This window comes from Artemia franciscana, chromosome 5, assembly GCF_032884065.1.
Source record: "Artemia franciscana chromosome 5, ASM3288406v1, whole genome shotgun sequence".
Taxonomy (NCBI): Eukaryota; Metazoa; Arthropoda; class Branchiopoda; order Anostraca; family Artemiidae; genus Artemia; species Artemia franciscana.
In genome coordinates, this window is record NC_088867.1 from 13878824 (window position 1) to 13899221 (window position 20398).

General features: G+C 35.0%; 1 protein-coding gene and 1 long non-coding RNA gene across 3 annotated transcripts in view; both read left to right on the forward strand.

Moving 5' to 3' along the window:
* LOC136027003 (uncharacterized) overlaps positions 1-20398 on the forward strand; it is a 164711-nt gene that overhangs the window by 10049 nt on the left and 134264 nt on the right. The gene's annotated exons all lie outside the window — the stretch shown is intronic.
* Positions 1154-19091, forward strand: LOC136026999 (uncharacterized). Its single transcript, XR_010617469.1, has 3 exons — positions 1154-1291; positions 12203-12328; positions 18987-19091. It is a non-coding gene; the product is annotated as an uncharacterized LOC136026999 (long non-coding RNA).

Consider the following 20398-nt stretch of genomic DNA (forward strand, 5'->3'; position numbering starts at 1 on the left):
GCATTTTGCCAACAATGTCGTGTATAACCCTCGTACTGCTTCTCTTTCCCCTAGTGAACATTTACCACCACCACCTAACTGCCCCCCTTTCTGTTTCAAGAAAAATCTCCGTTTTTGCTCCAGTAAGAATTTCCACTGAAAGATATAAAAGATCTTTCACCCCTCACATAGTTGACATTTTAAATCGATACCCCCCTTCTCATTTCACTCTTATCTTATAGTTTAAGTGTTTATTTTGCAATTCCGAACCATGTGATTCTTGCTAGCTAGACTTTCCTTTAAATTTGTTTTCCCTGTTTTAATTTTACGACTTTTTATCGTTTGACTTTTTATTTACTGTAGTTCTATGATTTTTTTTTTACATAGACCATCTCAAAATTTTTGCTATTTTCTTTTTTTTGTGTACTATCACTAAAGTGCGAATTCGGCCCTTTTGGGCTTGTGATAGCCGCTTTGTTGAAAAATCTTATCTATCTTCAAGGACCATTATTTCAATATGATCACCTAAAAAAATAACAAAGAAAGCAAATAAACACGCATCTTTGATCTGTTTTCTGGCAAAAATAGCTACATACCTTATTTTTGCCGATAGAAACTTGAAACTTTTACAGTAGGGTTTTCTGGTATGCTGAATATGTGGCTTGATTTTCATTAAGATTCTTTGAATTTTAGGGCCCGTTTTCACCCTATTTCAAAATTCATACAGATTTTCTCAAGCTCGTAACTCTTGATGGGTAACACTAAGCTTGATCTGAGTCACTGAGCTGATCTGAGTCTGATGATCTGAGTCACTGCTTACTTACAGTTTGCTACCAAGAGCTGTTTAATAGTTTAAAACACATTACAACCCAAAAGAAAAAAGGTTGGAACTAAACAAATTAAGCATCGTTACCTGAATTTTGAATAAAAACGATACTTATGTTATCTCAGAGTCTTAAAACAGACCAATTTGCTTTTCTCATCTTCATCAAAGAAGTTACTCAACTTCCCTGAAATTCAAATTGAAAGAAACATCTCGGGCATGTTTTATGCTCCAAATATATTCCTTAAAGTCCTACTCTTAACTCAACTACTTGTCAAGATAGTCAAATCCCTCATCGTTAATTTTACCCTAAGACGGGTTTGAACCACGCCAGACACATCTTGTATTTGGATGTAAGTCATCTATTGTATTCATTCACATAGATGTCATGTTTTGTTTTAATTTCTACGAAAACGGCTAGAAAATAAAATTTAAAATGGACTTTCCTAAAAAAATACCTAGACGACCGATTCAGGTTGCACAAGCTTGGTATGTTTATTGTTGTATCTCTTCAAGATCTTAAATCACATATTAAAGTTTTGAAAACTATGCTTAAAGCAGGCTTAGGGTGCCATTAGGAGAAATTTATACAGCTCTGCAGGACTAAGCTTAGAGTAGGCTACCATCAGGAAAAATTGATACAGCTCTGCAGGATAGGCCTAGGCTAGGCTACTCTGTCTCTATTCAATGAGATAAGCTAGGGTTTAATCCTACAACAATGATTCGGTATGTTTTGTGTAACCTTGGTGATTACAAATTTGCAGGCTAGATGTTTCAATGAGCCTACTTACATAGGGACAAGGGGAATCCACAGAAACTTTTTCGCAGTTCATATAATTGACTTACCAATAAAGTGAACATACCACTAGATGCTTTTTTATAGGCCTATGTTTCTTTACATAATGCTTCTGCCACAAATAATTGCTTCTTAATAGAAGCAATATTACGAATATATTATGAATTAAGAAAATAATTGCTTAATTTATAATAATTGCTTCTGCCACAAATTCCAATTTAAGCACTTTTTAACCTAACCTAAACTAACCTTAGCCTATTATAAATAGGCTAATTTTTATACTGAAAAAATATTATATTTTTTTTTTGAAAACAGCTCTGAAAAAATGTAGGGTAAAATTCTAGTTAATTGACTTCTTGCTATCTCAGAAGGGGTTTAGGTTAGGAAAATGAAACTTTCAGGGATGAATCTACAGATCAAATTATGTCCTGGGAATGTATTTTGAAGCAAGTACCTCCACTCCTTCTCCCTCTAGAGGGCCCTGACCTTTGATGACCTTTAAGAATATGTGTGTTATAAAAGTAAAACCCTGCAAAATAGATCTTCTGCTTAATTAAAGTAGGCCTACAACAAATTGTTTTCAGCTTCATAACTTTGCTCAATTCCATTTTATAGGGTTTTAAAGATATGCAAATACATTTCCTAAATTTTGAAGAAAAAAAAACAACATTGATATGGCTCAAAATTCTACTCAAATAACAAGAATTGCATTTTCAGAACTATAAGGCAAAGAAAAAGCAACTAGTAACTGAAAATTATGGTAAAATGTCATTAGTCAAAATTTTAATAGGTATAGACCTGTCATCTAGGCAAATTTCAGGGCCCTCTAGAGGGAGAAGGAGTACTTTGAAATACCTTTCTGGGACATACTTTAGCCTGTAGACCCACCCCTGAAAGTTTCATCTTCCTAACCTAAACCCTTTACCAAGATAGCAAGAACTCAATTAACTAGAATTTTACCAAATGCAGTATTATTTTGTCAAAAATGACTGATAACCCATGCTTTAATTGAAAATTTGTCATTTTTAAGAGCTCAAAAAGTGCAAGCTCAAAAATTTGCAGTAGAAGTGGCTATTGTATTTGTAAAGAACATAAAAAAGGCATCAAGTGATAGCCTATTACCACTTTATTGGTAAGTCAATTATATTAAATGCAAAAGAATTACCAGATTCACTAGCCTAGGCCTACTTGATGTGTTTTTTGTAGGTCTACTCTTTCCAAAAAATTGATTAGCCTTAATGTGACATGTAGACTAGCTTTATGCTTCTTTCACTCAACAGCCATACTTAAAATGAGGTTGAAATATATACTTTGCACTAAATGTTAAAATAGTTTTTGCAATATACTAGTCTAATAAATCCAATAATGGTTGAATCTAAGTGATCTTCTCCCAAAGCCAAATGAAATAATTTAAGAATCACAGTTACAAACACCTGTTATATTTATCAAATATCTTTTTCTTTTTTCATTAAATCACTGTAAATTATCCAACTTTGTCCAATTTTCACATACAGGATTGCTTGATCACATGTGGATTCCAATAGACTAAGTATTTTAACCTTTTATGCTATGTGCAACATCACTGGGATACTATCCTGTATTTTTAAATATTTAAATATCTGAATGTATAAAAAAAAGTTTATTTTGGAATAGGGAATTTTGAAGATAGTACAACTTTGGCAATCAACAACAAACAGGAATCCATTAAAAAAAAAAAAAAAAAACATCCTGAAGAAAAGTTTAAAAGAAAAAAAAATAAAGACCATATTAAACTTCAGGTTGGAAGAAATAAAAACCTACAATAACTGAAAACCAAAACAACCAGAAGTTACTATTAAAGAATAAATAAAACCCAAAATAAACAGAAATTGAATAAACAGTCATAGCAAAAAAAAAAATCTAAAACAGGTACAAATATAAATGAATAAATAAATTTGAAAAAAAGTAAAGCTCAAATTGTATATGCAAATCAAGCTTAAAACAAACAAAAATCTTCTACAATTGAAGTATTAATGAAACTGAAAACAAACAGAAATTAAATACACAAAAAATCACTACAAACAAGAGTTAGGGTACTTCCTCCTCCCCTAACTGTAAGTTGTGAGAAACTTTGCCTAGTAGGATAATAATTCATCTAACCTACATAGACTACTAATCACCACTATAGCAGTTAAATCAGTATAAAATCTTCTTTATAGCACCTAGAAACTATGTTGCTTCACCATTGGATTCCTAAGTATGTGCTTCACTTGGATATTTTAACCATATTCTACAGTAGAGCCTAATCTTGGACATTGGACATTGGCAATTTAAGCTTGGGCTTAAATTTTGAAAGTAGGGGAGAGCTGGGTAGTGTGATATGATCTTAGAACTATTGATCTATAGTTTGTAGTATGTGCTGGCTAGAGTTAAGAGGCATTTATAATAAAAAAAATTAAAACAACTTTTTAAAACGAAAAATTACTCAGTTAAATTTTATGACAATAAATGCATCTTTGGATCCTCAAAGTAAGTTTTTTTAAGCCAGATACAAACTCCAGCGTAATCTGAGTAGTATGGCATAGACTAACTGCTTTTCTTGCTAAGAATTAGTTTAGATAAGCAGCTGAGAAATTACTGGAATGGCACACCATCTAGTAAGAAATGCATTTCCCATCCTAAATGGCAGTCTGGTACTATAATACAGTTTGTGTTAGTTGGTATTATACACAGGGTTTAGTTAATTGTGAATTATGTTTGTTTTGCACTTGAGTCCTTATTTGAATTATTTTTCACTTGTGTTTGGTTTAGTGTAGTTCTTTTTTTTTTGGAAAATTTTGTTGTTTAAAAAGTAATTTAAAGGAATTTCTGTTTCTAATTGACATAGTCTTTTTTCTGATTAAATGAAGAATGTTATTAAATTTTTGGGGGGTTTCCTACTTTAGAATCAATATTTTGGCTTACTATTTATATTTGGGATAAAATTTTCCAGCATATTTTAAGAATACTTTCTCTATAGTGCTTAGGATGGATGGGTAACAGGAATAATATTCAATAAATATTGCATAAATATAGTTTTACACCCTCTCAACTTTCCCTATAAGTTTCAACTTAATACTCTATTCTGTTCCTGAGATGCATTTGCAGGGATAATAGCATTAGTAGCATAAGTAGCAGTAGTAGTAATAATAACAATCCTGAAATCAACATAATACCCTTTGTGGTTCCTGAGATATTGCACAGACACCTTTTTGAGAATCTGGGTGCACCTAAACTCTTTTGGATTTAGTTTGATTGTAATAGCAGCAGTGATAGTAGAAATAGTAGTAGTAGTAGTAGGGGTCCTGAGAGTTTCAACTTTATACCCTTAGTTGTTCCTGGGATATTGCTAATGTGTACTTTGACAAAGTACATGCATACAGTGTCCCTTGATTTGGTGTTCTATTCCCATAAATTTCCTCCTGAAAGTTTCAACTTCTAACCTTATTCTACTCCTGAGATATTGCATCTGCTCTTTGGCAAACTGGCTGTACCTGTCCTCTTTGATTTAGGTCATTAGTAGTGGTAGTACTAGTGGCAATAGTAGTCATAGTTGCCCTGAAAGTTTCAGCTTAATGCCTTGAACTATTGCTGAGACATGGCTTGTATGCCCTTTTGATGACCTGCATGCACATAGTGTGCCTTGATTTAGTATGATACCCCCTCAACATTCTCTTGAAGTTTAACCTTAATGCTGTTAGCCTTTTTTGAGACCCAGGATCAAAACTCCCACCCTTTCCAAATAGTAAACCTATGTGTAAACAATAGGTAATTTGTATAACTCACAGCCCTTGCCTTAATACGGTGTAGGGTGTATCGTCCTGGAGGCCTAGTTTGGTCCTTTGAACCATGTCAAACAAAATGAATATCTAAAAAATTTTGGTTGGATGGCTTTGGATGGAGGGTAGGTAAAAAAGGGCATGGGAGGGAGAGGTTGCCTTCCATATTTTTTCACTCTTGAAATTGACATTTGAATTTTAAGTTTCAATCAAATGAAGCACCTTTGAAATCAAGTACTTATGGAAATTTTGGCAAATGAAACCAGATAGACTGTTCAGGATACACTATTATATAAAAAATGGAGTTCTGTATGTTTGATCTATTTTAAAATTTCCAATATTCTAATGAAAAAGAAAACATGTTTAAGATAAATTCTGTTTCCAGTCAAATTTATGTGACACTCTAGCCTTTATAGGGCTTAAGAGGTCTCAGCCCTGATCCTGCTTGTGGTAATATCTCTTCATCTTGAGTTTGACTTGCTTATTCATTTTAATTTCTGATTATTTTTTAGGTTCTACTAATCCTTGGTTCAACTTATTTATGGTGGTATCTGCATTTTACAGTTTACCATTTTTGCATTGAGAAAGGCTTTAGAAAAAGGCTTCTAACTCTAATTATTTATTTTGGTTTCTGTTTACTTTAGGCTTAATTTTTTTTATTCATAATGATTTCTGTTTATTTAAGATTGATTTATTGTATGACTTTATTTCTTCTTGTTTTGGGTTTCAATACTAAGTCTTTTCTTTTCTACAGAGCTTAAACAATATCTATGGTGAAGGAAAAATAGATTTTCTATTGAACGTTTTAATTACCAAAGCTGGTCAAAGGTGGATGTAACACTTTGTGTTGCCCAGGAAATGTTGGCTAAATCTAATTTTATTTTGTTTTCTCTTTTTTAATTGCTCATTTGTGACTAAAATGTGCAGAATATCACTCATAGTAGTATATACCCCTGTAGAATTGACTGAGAGAGATAGTAGTGACTCAGATGAGTTTTACTTGCAGTTGCAAGAACAAATAGACAGGGTCCCAGGTAGAAATATGGTGTTTTTATCTGGAGATTTTAATTTGCAGGTTGGTAGAAATATGGATGGATGGTATCCTACCCTAGGTAAATTCAGTGTAGAAAAAATAAATGGCTACAGACTGCTGCAATTTTTTAGTTATAAATGATGTAATATTTGGTTGTAAAATGGCTCATAAGTTAACATGGTATTCACATGACGGTAAGACAACTAACCTTATTGATTATGTCATTCTAAACCATAGTCTGGCAGGATCAATACAAGATGCTTGAGTATATAGAAGTGCTGTTATTGGTGTTAAAAAGTAAAAACTACCATCTAATATTTCTAGGGTTAATTTAAAAGTAAAGGGTAAGTTACAGGGTAACTACCTTCCCAGAAGCTTTGATGTTGGTAGAGTCCAGGATGAGAACTTGAGAGAAACTTTCCAGGAACAGTTGAATACTAAACTGGACTGTTTAAAATTTGACAATACAGATGATGGATAGGATAATTTTTGAAAAATAATTTGTGAAGTTACTGATGGGGTCTGAGGGAAGAAAGTTAGGAATGCAGCTAGGAATATTAGTGAAAATGCTTTTTGTTTAATAGAGAGGAGAATGGGCGTCTTATCTATCCAAGTAACAGATCATATGAAAATGTGAGGAATGTAAAGAAAGTGGAGATAGCGTTAAAATATGAACTAAGGAGGTTTGGAGTGGAGGCCATGGATAACACTCTCAGGGATATGGAATATGCAGCTAGATGGCATAATAGTAAAATATTAATCTCGCATGTTAATAAATTGAGAGAAAGTAGTTAATATGGACTTATCCCAGTCGGGGTACTTGTGGCCCCAAGGAAGGGGGCCACAATTAGTGAGAAAGAGATATGGGGAGAATATTTTGAGGATACGCTAAGCCAAGATAGAGTTACAGTAAAAAATATAATGAGAATATAGGAAAATGAAAATTCTGTGACACCTTGGATGTGAAGGGAGATTTATTTTGAGAGGAAGAATTAGTGGCAGTCCTAAAAGGATTACAAAATAATAAGATCTCAGGTACTGATACTGTGGTGAATGACTTTCTTAAATATGGTGGCTATGAGGTTAGAAATAAGTTGCTTCTTCATCTTCTTTTTCCACTTTTTATGGCACTTGGTATTAACCAAGTGACATATAGCAATTGCAAATTCTGTCAGTCTGTTGGTCTCTCGGTCCTGGTTTTGCTACTTTAGGCACTTCCAGGTAAGCTATGACAATGAAATTTGGCAGGCGTATCAGGGACCAGACCAGATTAAATTAGAAATAGTCATTTTCCCGATTTGACCATCTGGGGGGGGGAGTGGGGGGCCTGTTAATTCAGAAAAAATAGAAAAATATAAATATTTTTAACTTACTAACAGTTGATCAGATCTTAATGAAATTTGATGTTTGGAAGGATATCGTGTCTCAGAGTTCTTATTTTAAATCCGACCGGATCTGGTGATATTGGGGGGGGGGGTTGGGAGGGGGAAACCTAAAATCTTGTAAAACACTTAGAGTAGAGGGATTGGGATGAAATTTGGTGGGAAGAATAAGCAAAAGTCCTAGATACATGATTGGCATAACCGGAACGGATCCGCTCTCTTTGGGGTAGTTGGGGGGGGGGGGTGGTAATTCTGGAAAATTAAAAAAAATGAGGTATTTTAACTTACAAACGGGTGATCGGATCTCAATGAAATTTGATATTTAGAAGGATACCATGTCTCAGAGCTCTTATTTTAAATCCCGACCAGATCTGGTGACATTTGGGGGGGGGGGTTGGGAGGGGGAAATCTAAAACTTGGAAAACACTTAGAGTGGAGGGATTGTGATGAAACTTGGTGGGAAAAAATAAGCACAAGTCCTAGATACATGATTGACGTAACCGGAACGGATCCGCTCTCTTTGGGGTAGTTGGGGGGGGGGGGTTGATTCTGAAAAATTAGAAAAAATGAGGTATTTTTAACTTACAAACGGATGATCGGATCTCAATGAAATTTGATATTTAGAAGGATATTGTGTCTCAAAGCTCTTATTTTAAGTCCCGACCGGATCTGGTGACATTGGGGGGAGTTTGGGGTGGGGGAACCTAAAATGATGAAAAACGCTTAGATTGGAGGGATCGGGATGAAACATGGTGGGAAAAATAAGCATAAGTCTTAGATACGTGATTTAAATAATTGGAACGGATCCGCTCTATTGGGGGGGGGGGGGTAATTCTGAAAAATTAGAAAAAATAATGTATTTTTAACTTACAAAGCAGTGATCGGATCCTTATGAAACTTAATATTTAGAAGGACCTCGTAACTCAGATCTCTTATTTTAAATTTCAACCGGATCCAGCGTAATCGGGGGGGGGGGCAGTTGGGGGGAACCGGAAATCTTAGAAAATATTTAAAGTGGTGAGATCCAGATGAAACTGGATGGGAAGAATGAAAACCTGTCTAAGATACGTGACTGACATAACCGGACCGGATCTGCTCTCTTTGGAGTAGTTGGGTGGGGGGGGGGGGTTAATTGTGAAAAACTAAAAAAAAATCAGGTATTTTTAACTTACGAACGGGTGATCGGATCTCAATGAAATTTGATAATTACAGGGATATCGTGTCTCAAAGCTCTTATTTTAAGTCCCGATCGGATCTGGTGACGTTGGGGGAAGTTTGGGGTGGGGGAACCTAAAATGATGGAAAACGCTTAGATTGGAGGAATCGGGATGAAACTTGGTGGGAAAAATAATCAGAAGTCTTAGATACATGATTTACATAATTGGAACGGATCCGCTCTATTGGGGGGGGGGGTTAATTCTGAAAATTTAAAAAATTGACGTATTTTCAACTTACAAAGGAGTGATCAGATCTTAATGAAATTTCATATTTAGAAGGACCTCGTAACTCAGATCTCTTATTTTAAATCTCAACCGGATCCAGCGTAATTGGGGGGGGGGGGGTACCGGAAATCTTTGAAAATACTTAAAGCGGTGAGATCAGGATAAAACTGGATGGGAAGAATAAAAACCTGTCTAAGATACGTAACTGAACCGGACCGGATCTGCTCTCTTTGGTGGAGTTGGGGGGGTGGGTAATTTTGAAAATTGAGGTATTTGTAACTTACGAAAGGGTGACCAGATCTTAATGAAATTTGATATTTAGAAGGATATCGTGTCTCAGAGCTCTTATTTTAAATCCCGACCGGATCTGGTGACATTGGGGTGGGGGAGTTGGGAGGGGGAAACCTAAAACTTGGAAAACACTTAGAGTGGAGGGATCGGGATGAAACTTGGTGGGAAAAATAAGCACAAGTCCTAGATACATGGTTGACATAACCGGAACGGATCCGCTCTCTTTGGGGTAGTTGGGGGGGGGGGTTAATTCTGAAAAATTTGAAAAAATGAGGTATTTTTAAACTTACGAACGGGTGATCGGATCTCAATTAAATTTGATATTTAGAAGGTTATCGTGTCTCAAAGCTCTGATTTTAAGTCGCAACCGAATCTGGTAACATCGGGGAGAGTTTGGGGTGGGGGAACCTAAAATGATGGAAAACGCTTAGATTGGAGGGATTGGGATGAAACTTGGTGGGAAAAATACACAGAGGTCTTAGATACGTGATTTACATAATTGGAACTGATCCGCTCTATCGGGGGGGGGGGGTTAATTCTGAAAAATTTGAAAAAATGACGTATTTTCAACTTACATAGGAGTGATCAGATCTTAATGAAATTTCATATTTAGAAGGACCTCGTAACTCAGATCTCTTATTTTAAATCTCAACCGGATCCAGCGTAATTGGGGGGGCAGTTGGGGGGGGGGGGTACCGGAAATCTTTGAAAATACTTAAAGCGGTAAGATCAGGATAAAACTGGATGGGAAGAATAAAAACCTGTCTAAGATACGTAACTGACATAACCGGACTGGATCTGCTCTCTTTGGTGGAGTTGGGGGGGGGGTAATTTTGAAAATTGAGGTATTTGTAACTTACGAAAGGGTGACCAGATCTTAATGAAATTTAATATTTAGAAGGATCTTGTGCTTTAAAGCTCTAATTTTAAATTCCGACCAGATCCTGTGACATTGGGGGGATTGGAGGGGGAAACCGGAATTCTTGGAAAACGTGAAAATTGGGATATTTTTATCTTAGGAGGAATCGGGATGAAGCTTGGTGGATAGAATATGCAAATTTCCTTGATACGTGATTGACGGAACCGTACTGGATTCGTTATCTTTGAGGGAGTTTGGGGGAGGGGTTCAGTGATATGGCGAGTTTGGTGCTTCTGGACGTGCTAGGACGATGAAAATTGGTAGACGTGTCAGGGAGCTGCACAAATTGACTTGATAAAGTCGTTTTTCCAGATTCGACCATCTGGGGTGCTAAAGAGAGAGAAAAAATTAGGTATTTATAACATACGAATGGGTGATCGGATCTTAATGAATTTTGATATTTGGAAGGGCATTGTGACTCAGAGCTCTTATTTTAAATCCTGACCGGCATTAAGCCTCTTATTTTTCTTTTAAATCAATCTATTGATTCATAGAATTTTGTTAGAGCTCATACCATATGATCTCTTGCCTCTTAGCTCTTCATGCCTCGTCACAAGTGCCATATGAGCTCTTAGCTCTTGTTAGACTTTAATATACCATAGACAAAGTTTTATGAGAAGAACAGTGTGGTTGTAGGAAGGGTAGAGGATGTGTCAACCAAATTGTCACTCATAGGTTAATAATTGAGAAGGGGTCATCAAGCACCTTTAGTCCTCAGTTTTAAAGACTATGATCTATTCCTATTTATATTGATTGTTTTGATGGATTTTGTCATAAGGAACACAGGAAAGGCAATGGGAAAACGCGGGATCAAATGGGGAAGTAAAACTATCATGGACTTAGATTATGTGGATGATTTAAGCACCCTGTGTGAAAGTATGAGCAAAATGAATGAACTTTTCAGAGTTTTTAAAGTGTGATCAAAATGAATGAACTTTTGAAGGTTTAAAATTCAGGGTGCTAGTATAGCTTTGAAAATTAATGCTAAGAAGACTGAGTTGCTAAGGCTAGGAATAAGTAAAGATGAAAGGGTAATTTTTGGGTAAGGAAAAGATCAATCAAGTTGACAGCTTAATTTACCTTGGTAGTATTATTAGTAGACATGGTGAGTGCTGTAAAGATGTTAAAAGTCTTTGTTGTTTTTTTTGTTACATTTGAAGCAAGCTTGGAATGATAGAAAGATAAGTCTGGGAACCAAGATTAGAATATTGGAAGCCACAATGATAAAGTATGGCTTGAAGCATGGGCACTCTAAAAACTGGAGTAAGATTTGCTAGATGTTTTTCAGAGAAATCGCCTCTAGTCTGTTTTGGATACCCAATTGACTGACCGTATTTCAAACAGTAGGCTCTATGGAAAGTGTCGTTCAATCCTGCTTTCAAGAACGTTAATGAGAGAAAGGTTGAAATAGCTAGGACACATTCTGCAGATGAAGGATGATAGATTGCCAAAGTTTGTTCTTTTCACTCAACTGTCTTGGGCTAAATGGAAAGCAGGTTGTCCTCAGTTGTGGTGGAAGGAAGTTGTAATATGGTAAATGGGAACTTCCTGTGAGGGTGGAAAGAGAGAGGCTTTGAATAGATTGGAATGGAGGAATTCAGTCAATTATAGCCATGAGAGACATTGAAGCACTCATGTTGATTAAGTAAATTTCGATAAGTTGATATATTATTTCTTATATATCTTTAAAGTTTTATCAACGTGAGAACATCAGCTTGACTGATTTCTTTTTCTTTGCAGGATGCCTACTGCCATGAGGTATGGAGCTGTCTTTGGAGCCCTTGGTCTCTACTTTACTGACTGGAAATTAGTCTTGCAATATGTTCCCTTTTATAACAAGAAATTCGTTGAAGAATCATAAATTAGGTAATAATAATTTTATTGCTGTTGTGTCTAAAGCTTATATCTTGCACCTTCATACTTTTAAAATGATTGCCAAAGACTTTTTGATAAGCTGTTACCAAAGGGAGAATTACCAGGCCTATGTCGCCAGGAGAATCAAAGCATCATTGAATATACATACTATATTTGGGAACAGCTTATCAAACTGTTAGCTTAGCACCAACTTATGAAAATAGAAGGCAGGGAGCAAGGTTTTTTTAATGTCTATTTTTAAAATGAAGAAACCAGAGGAGATTTTTCCAAAATATTGCCACCCCCCCCCCCAATAAATTGGTATTATTTTAAGGTATGAAATTTTGACATTAAAACTTTTATATTGACAAAAAAACACAAACAAATGATACTAGATTTAAAATAAGAGGAGGTAAGATAAAGGTTAAAGATTTGCTACATTATTTGAAATAAAAGGTTTTGTTCTTCTTAAATTTCCTTGTTTCTGCTTGGAGTTTGACTCCAAGGCAATGAAATTAAATTAAAAAAAAAGACCAGGGATATTAGACTGGAAAATCTTCTGATGTACCCCTAGTGGGGTACAGTATGGGGTACTAGTATGATACCCAATACTTTTTGTGGGGACAGGGTTTGATGATAATTGAAAATTGTCTATTCTTACTCTGCTGCTTGCGTATTTGGAATAAGGGGTTTTCGTAAATTTTAAATGTGCTTGGTTCTGACTTTGAGTTTGACTCCATGTTGTTTGGATTAAATTAAGAAAAAACTAAGGTAATTAAACTAATTTCAGAACAAAACATGCACTTTAAAAGCACTTCTTCTGATGTATTTTTCTTCTTCTCTAATGTATTTTCCTTCTACATAATTTCTTTTCTTCTTCATTGTTTTTCTTTGTCATTTTTTCACTTGGGCTGCTTAATCTTGCAATGGGGGGGGGGGGTACCCTTAGCATCGTAATTCTACTTTCCGGAAGAAAAAGTGATGAGCTAAATAGGCTCCTAAAGATGTGATATAGCCCTAGATATATAGTTAGAAAGGACTTGTTGGATTTACAGTCTTACTTCCCACCCATTATTCTGTATCTCAGTCTGTGTTTTTTGGTGCCTATTAGCTTGCACATTTTAAATTCTTGCATGTATTACTGAATTTTTAGAAGTTGAAATGGAGTAGAATTAGTTAATCCAGACTAGTTCCAGTTAGTGATAGTAATTTGACTTCAGTTACTGAGAAAGAAAATTTAAGAACTTAAGTATCTAAGACTTTAGGAAGTACAACAATTAAGAAATAGGTAGAGATTGGACCTTTTAAAAGCTTCGTATCTATGTCTTGTTCCAAAAGTAATGTTACCGTAGAACCGCGCCTGATGTGTAAGCAGGAAGCCACTTTTCTGCACTTCATCAATGTTGAAACTAGATCTATGAAGCAAAGCATCCTATATGTGTCTGACTGTCTGAACATATCATTCTAGCAGTTGTTAAAGAAAATTTGAGGACAGTTCCGTTTTGCCATCTTAAAAATCTCTTACCATTCTAGAAAAAAAAGTATACATGGGTCTACTTGATTTATGAACAGAAATTATAATAAATAGCCGAGTCAAACCCAAAATTGGCAGAAATTAACATGAGTAGGTCTGATAACCCTCATGCCCTCTCAAGACCAGAATATAATTTGCAGTTTACAGAAAAACACAGTTTAATTGACATATTCTGATATTTATCTTAAAGTTTTGAGAATTTTTTATTTATAAAAGTAAAAAAAAGTGAAAACATTTAAAATTTAATTTTAAACTGAATTTAAATACATTAAATAATAAGTAATAGTAAGTTTTAAAAACATTTGAAACTTAATTTATAAGATTATTTAATAAGGGTTAAAGATGGATGAAGAAAGATGGGCAGAACATTTTGAAAGTTTTTTCTCTTTATTAGTCCAGTATGTTGCTACAGGGTGACAATTATTACTATTATTATTATTTTTTTTTACTTATTACTATTATTATTATTAGACACTTATTACTATTATTATTAGAGTTGAATTGACAACACTCATACAGCAACTTTTTTTTATAAATGAAACATCATTCTAAATTCGCGCTCTGATTTACTGTTTCTTGAAATTCATTGCGCTGCCTATGATGAAGTTCAAATATGCATACCTTTCTCAGTAACATATACTGTATGTAAGCAATGAAGGAATTGCCTAACTTACTGGCCTTAACGTAAGAACTCTGGAGGGGGAGAGTGTCATCCTGAAAGACATAACTTCCAGACCTTTTAACTTAGCTGAAGAAAATGGCTATATCATTGTAATGAAAGTGGGGCTGACAACCCCCATGTATTTCAAGACCAAAACATAATTTGTGCTCTACTGAAAACAATTTTCATGCATATAGCGCCTTTTGATTTAGTTCGAAATTGACAATAATTATGCACATAACTTATTCTGATATTTTTTTTTTCAACACTCTCCTCAACATTCTCTGAAAGGCTCACCTGAATGCCCTTCGTCTTCTTGGAAATTAAAGTTCAAACTTGCATACCTTTCTCAATAACATATATATTATGTGTAAACAATGAACGAATTGCCTAGCTTACAGCCCTTGTCCTGAGCACTGTGGGGAGGTTGACATCTCAAAAGACATAATTACTGGAGCTTTCAACAAGGCTGAACGAAACAGATCTCTTAACTTTCGATCGGATATGTTTACAGAAATTAAAGAAGGAGGAGGTGATAGCTCTCCATTCATTTTTAACTCTTAAAAAGGACACTAAAACTTTCGACTTCTAATCGAATGAGCTCCGCCCGATCCAAAGCTTATGCAACCAACTGTTACATTAAAACTTTAAATTTCCTGGAGCATAGCTTACAGCCCTTACCGATGGGCTCTGGGCGATTTTGTCCACGCTAAAGATATTGTTATATGATTTTTGGGCTATTTGTAACAAAATGGCTATCTCGCAATTTCAATTGAATGCGTTTCGGTAAAAGAGGATGTCAGAGGGGGGGGCTAGCTGCTCTCCATCATGTTTGACCCTTAAAAGGAAACTAGAATTTACATTTCCAATCAAATGAGTCCCTTCTAAGTTCAAACGAACACCCCTTTCATAAAAACCTTTTATGTCCCTGGTGCATAACTTACGACCCCTACCCCTAGACTCCAGGGGATTATGTCAACCCCAAAGGCTTTATTATATTTTAGTGAAAATCTAATCAAAATTTTGATTAGGTGGTTTCTGGGAATTGATAGGTGGGTTGCGGGCCTTTTGCCCTCCAATTATTTTTGACTAAAAAAGAGGGTACTAGCCCTTTCAATTCCCAATCGAACGAACTTTTTTCGAAGTTTCTTCGACAATACATGACCATGTCAAAATTTCTATAAGATGCATTTCAGGGAAATACTAGGTGTGTATGTGTGTGAGGGGGGGGGTATCTGCCCTCTGATCACTCCAAATCTTAAAAAGAGAACTAGAACTAGAAGAGCATTGACTCTGTAAGCTTAGCCAGAGTTGACCCAGCTCTAAATGGGTACCTGGAGAAATCTGGGGAAGGTAAACAGGAAGGGTGTGCGAAAGCACAGGATGGCTGGCCCCCAGCCCCCCATTGCACTTCCTGGCTGAAGGGCCAAGAAACGGAGATCAGCACCGCCGGTACGGACTGTAAAGTCTAATGCCGTATCCTTTACCTTTTTTTACCTTTTCTATATAAACCTTGTATACCCCCAGGGGATAACTTACGACCCTCACTCTGAGGGCTTTCGGGAAAATACAAGGTGTGGGGGGGGCTCCTCATACGGAGGGGAGGATTCAAGATATAAGCTTCAATTTCTTATTTCGGCCAATTTGGCGAAACTTCGAAAATGTAAACTGTAACTAATTTCGTATTGTATCTTATGTGTCCCAGAAAGTTCATTTTCTGCGATTTGGAAAAGAAGAGAGGAATAAGATTAAATTTCGTGAAAAATTCTATTAAAACCTCAACTTTTTTTTTTAAGTTTGTGGAACAATTCTGATTTTGAATCGACTTTAACTATATGTAATAACTAGACATATCACTTGCGATGCCTATGATATATATATATATATATATATATATATATATATATATATATATATATATATATATATATATATATATATATATATATATATATATATATATATATATATATATATATATATATATATATATATATATATATATATATATATATATATATATATATATATATATATATATATATATACATATATATATATATATATATATATATATATATATATATATATATATATATATATATATATATATATATATACATATATATATATATATATATATATATATATATATATATATATATATATATATATATAAAATAGGGATTAATTGTCGCGTGTGACAAAGAAATGTCATAAACAAGAAAGATTGCCCGAATTGACAAAACACACTTTGTCATTGAACGCTATATTATTTGTTCTAAATTGCAAAATCAAAGCCATCAGAGGATACCTGAATCTGTTCCACTGTTTTGTGTATGTAGTTGCTCATTCAGCTCATGTCTATTAATGAATTATCAGCCAAGGTGTGCAAGGAGAATAACTAACCCACTCACGTGAAGCAACTTGTGTAGCTTGTGAATTTTGTATTAACAAAAAAGGTAAAATTCGGCTCTAAAAAATGTAGAATTTTTTTGGATGGTTTGTAAAAGGCATTGTTTTATAGCCTGTGCCCCATGAACAGACTATAGTCTGCTCCACTTTTTTTTATGTAGTTACTCATTCAGATCATGTCTATTAATGAATATTCGGCCAAGGTATACAAGGAGAATAACTAACCCACTCTCGTGAAGCACTATGTAAAGCTTGTGAATTTAGTAATAACAAAAAAAGTTAAATTCGGCTCTAAAAAAAAGAATTTTTGAGGATGGTTTGTAAAAGGCATTGCTTTATAGTCTGTGCCCCATGAAGAAAAACACGTATCGAAAGCTGTCGAAAATAGCTTATAGTAAGCTTTAATGCTGTTCGTTTTTTGTTTTTGTAGTTTGCTCTTTGAGCCCTCTGCTCATATATTTAGAAATTTTTAGAAAATTGCCAGGTAAGGTCTTTGTCTCTTGTCCTTCCTATGTCCAGTAAGAAATCCTAAGTCTCAGCTTAATATTACTACTACTACTACCAACAACTTACTGCAGCACCAAGCCGCCTGAGGCCAATAGAGCTAAACACGCTCCTCCTCCATCCCAATCTATTCAAAGCCTCCCTCTTCACATCCTCCTATGAAGTTCCCATTTTCTTTAAATCTTCTTTATGACGTCCTCCCACTCCAGACGAGGAGGACCTCCTTTTCGTTTACCCCTAGACGGTAGGTCTAAAAGAACAATTTTTGGCAATCTGTCATCCTTCATCGGCAGAACATGCCCTATCCACCTCAACCTTTCTTTCATTATAGCCCTAGAAAGTGGGATTGAACCATATTTTTCGTACAGCCTACAGTTTGAAATACAGTCAGTCAGCCAGGTACCCAGGACAATCCGTAAGCAATTTCTCTGGAAAACATCTAGTAAATCTTCATCTGTTTTTCGGAGCGCCCAGGCTTCAGAGCCGTATTTAATCACTGTCCTCAGTGTACCTTCAGTTAGTGTAATTTTGGTCTGCAGACTCATCTTACTATTCTTCCAAACTTTTTGACTGTGAAAAAACACCCTGAGCCTTGACTATTCTACTTTTAACATCTTCACTGCTCCCATTGGCTTTACTAATAATACTATCAAGGTAAGTGAAGCTGCCCACCTGATCAATCTTTTCGTTAACCAAAATCACCTTCTCATCTTCACCTATACCTAGCCTTAGTGACTTAGTCTTCTTAATATCAATTTTCATATCCCAGAGGAAAATGCTAAGAAGAACCAAAGAAATCGATCTTAGGGCCAGTAGGACCAAGAGTCGTTCAAAGGAGTGGTGGTGGGGTGACCTGGGCAGCTGATCCGGATGTTATGACGAGGGGAGTATGGCTGGGGATTGCCCATTTTGATCAAAATTTTCAACTTTATTCGCTCTTGCTTATATATGAGTCAGGAGGGGTGCATTGCAATTTTTTACCCGGGCATCACCACCCCTAGGAACGGCTCTGTTAAGACTTGCAGAATAAAAAAAGACACGGTGTATATGTTGCCGTACAGATTAGGAGTAAATGAACTGGTTTTTTTTAAAGTCTAAGTGAGTAAGAAATCACCTAATTTTTTACATTTATTTTCGTTTGTAATGACTGCGCCGTGGTGATCATAGATGCAAGTATGTACACTATATTTTTTTCTTGAAAATCTATATTCCTTAGAACCCTTTTCTTGGATTCATTATGCTGTAGTAGGCAGACTACCCCTCTCTTGTTGGAGATGGGTTTTTCTTGTCCTAACTATTCCTGTGTCACATCAAGTCCAAATATGAAGACCTAACCATGGTAAACTCTTGTTTAATAGATCGAATATGCCAAATGTCCTTGTGACAATTTAACTTACAATTGATAGTATTTTAAACGGGATGTGTAGGGTAAATGACCGTAGATTGTTCTCCCTTAGTTCATTCCCTTTTATCCATGCAACATTTATTTCCTTTTTAGCTTTGATCTATTATTCTGTTTTAGGTGTTATTCATTATTTAAACATCCTTCTTTTCAGGTATATAGAAGTTAATTTAACACAAATAAAGAAGGCGTGACCCTCGATTTAGCTACTGTTGTTCAATCTACCAGTATTTTTCAAATAAAAGCTTCGTAATTTTAAGTGTTACTAAATAGACTGTTAAATCTTTATCTATCAAACCCTTATGGATTTATTGGAGATTTATTTTTATTTACTTGCTTAGTTTTCGAATTCGTCTATCTGTTTTTGTTTGTTTTGCAACTGAAATGTAAGTGTAGCCACTTCTGCACAGAGGTATTAGAAGACGACACAAAAAGCTTAACACCTTTTTCTTTCTCTGGAAGCGTTTCTGAATTCTGTGTTGCTCGTTCCCCCCTCCTCTCCTCGTTTAGTTTTTACAACTTGCCGATCTCTGGCCTAACAAGCCAGAATCCGAAAATAAGGGCCATACTCAAATAATGCAACCTGTCTTAAGTATTACTGAATTTAGCTTTACACTACTTTAGACTAATAAAAGAAAGCAATTATTTTGCAAATGATTAGTTTGATTTTGGATGGAACTACCATGCCTTATCGAAACATCTACCATATTAATCACGACTATACTACATGTGTGCATAGCAGTTCTGGCCATTTTAACGGTTAGGCTATTTACCAATATCCTTGACTCTTGAAATGTAATACCTGCCTAACGAGGAGCTAGTTACTTTCAATTAGAAGAGCTAAAGCACAAAACAGTAATTTCAATTCCAATTTGACTGAGGAAAAAGTATACGACAATAGTCAAAAGACAAGAGCCTTTAAAATATAAAAGACTTCCATTACATATCTCTTTTTCATTTATTCATTGACAGGATTTTTTTTTGAATTATTATTCGAATTTATTTCTGCTCGCCTCAAGCTTTGTTATACCACTATTTTTCTTCGAAAAACTTCTTTTTTGGGGAAAACTTGTTCTGAAATTAACTCTGAAAAAGAAAAGAGCTTTTAAATATAAAAGATGTCTATATAAAGAACAGCTTATTGCAGGGAGATTGCAACAGTTGGTTCATCTCTTTCTTACTAGAATTACTGATGTAGGCAACACCTTATCACCTTACAACCACATATATCTCTTATCTAAACTGTAGTTTTTTCCTAGTCGACAAGGATTTCTTAACTTTATTTAATGTCCTCGATAATTATTTCCTACAATGCGTCTTTGCTTTCTCTGTTTTGTTGCAATACTTGTCCTTACAAAAAACAAAAAAAAAGAACTTGCCGTTTTGATAAGATTCTAACCTTTTTTTATTCTAAATGCATAAAGTTAAATTAACTAGCTTCCTACAATTACCAACAAAATTTAATTAAATGTGACGGTGTCTTACTATAGGTAAAAGCAAATGAGTTACAATTCTTCAGCAATATCATCTAATGTATTTATTATCACTAAAATGGAGAACCAACTG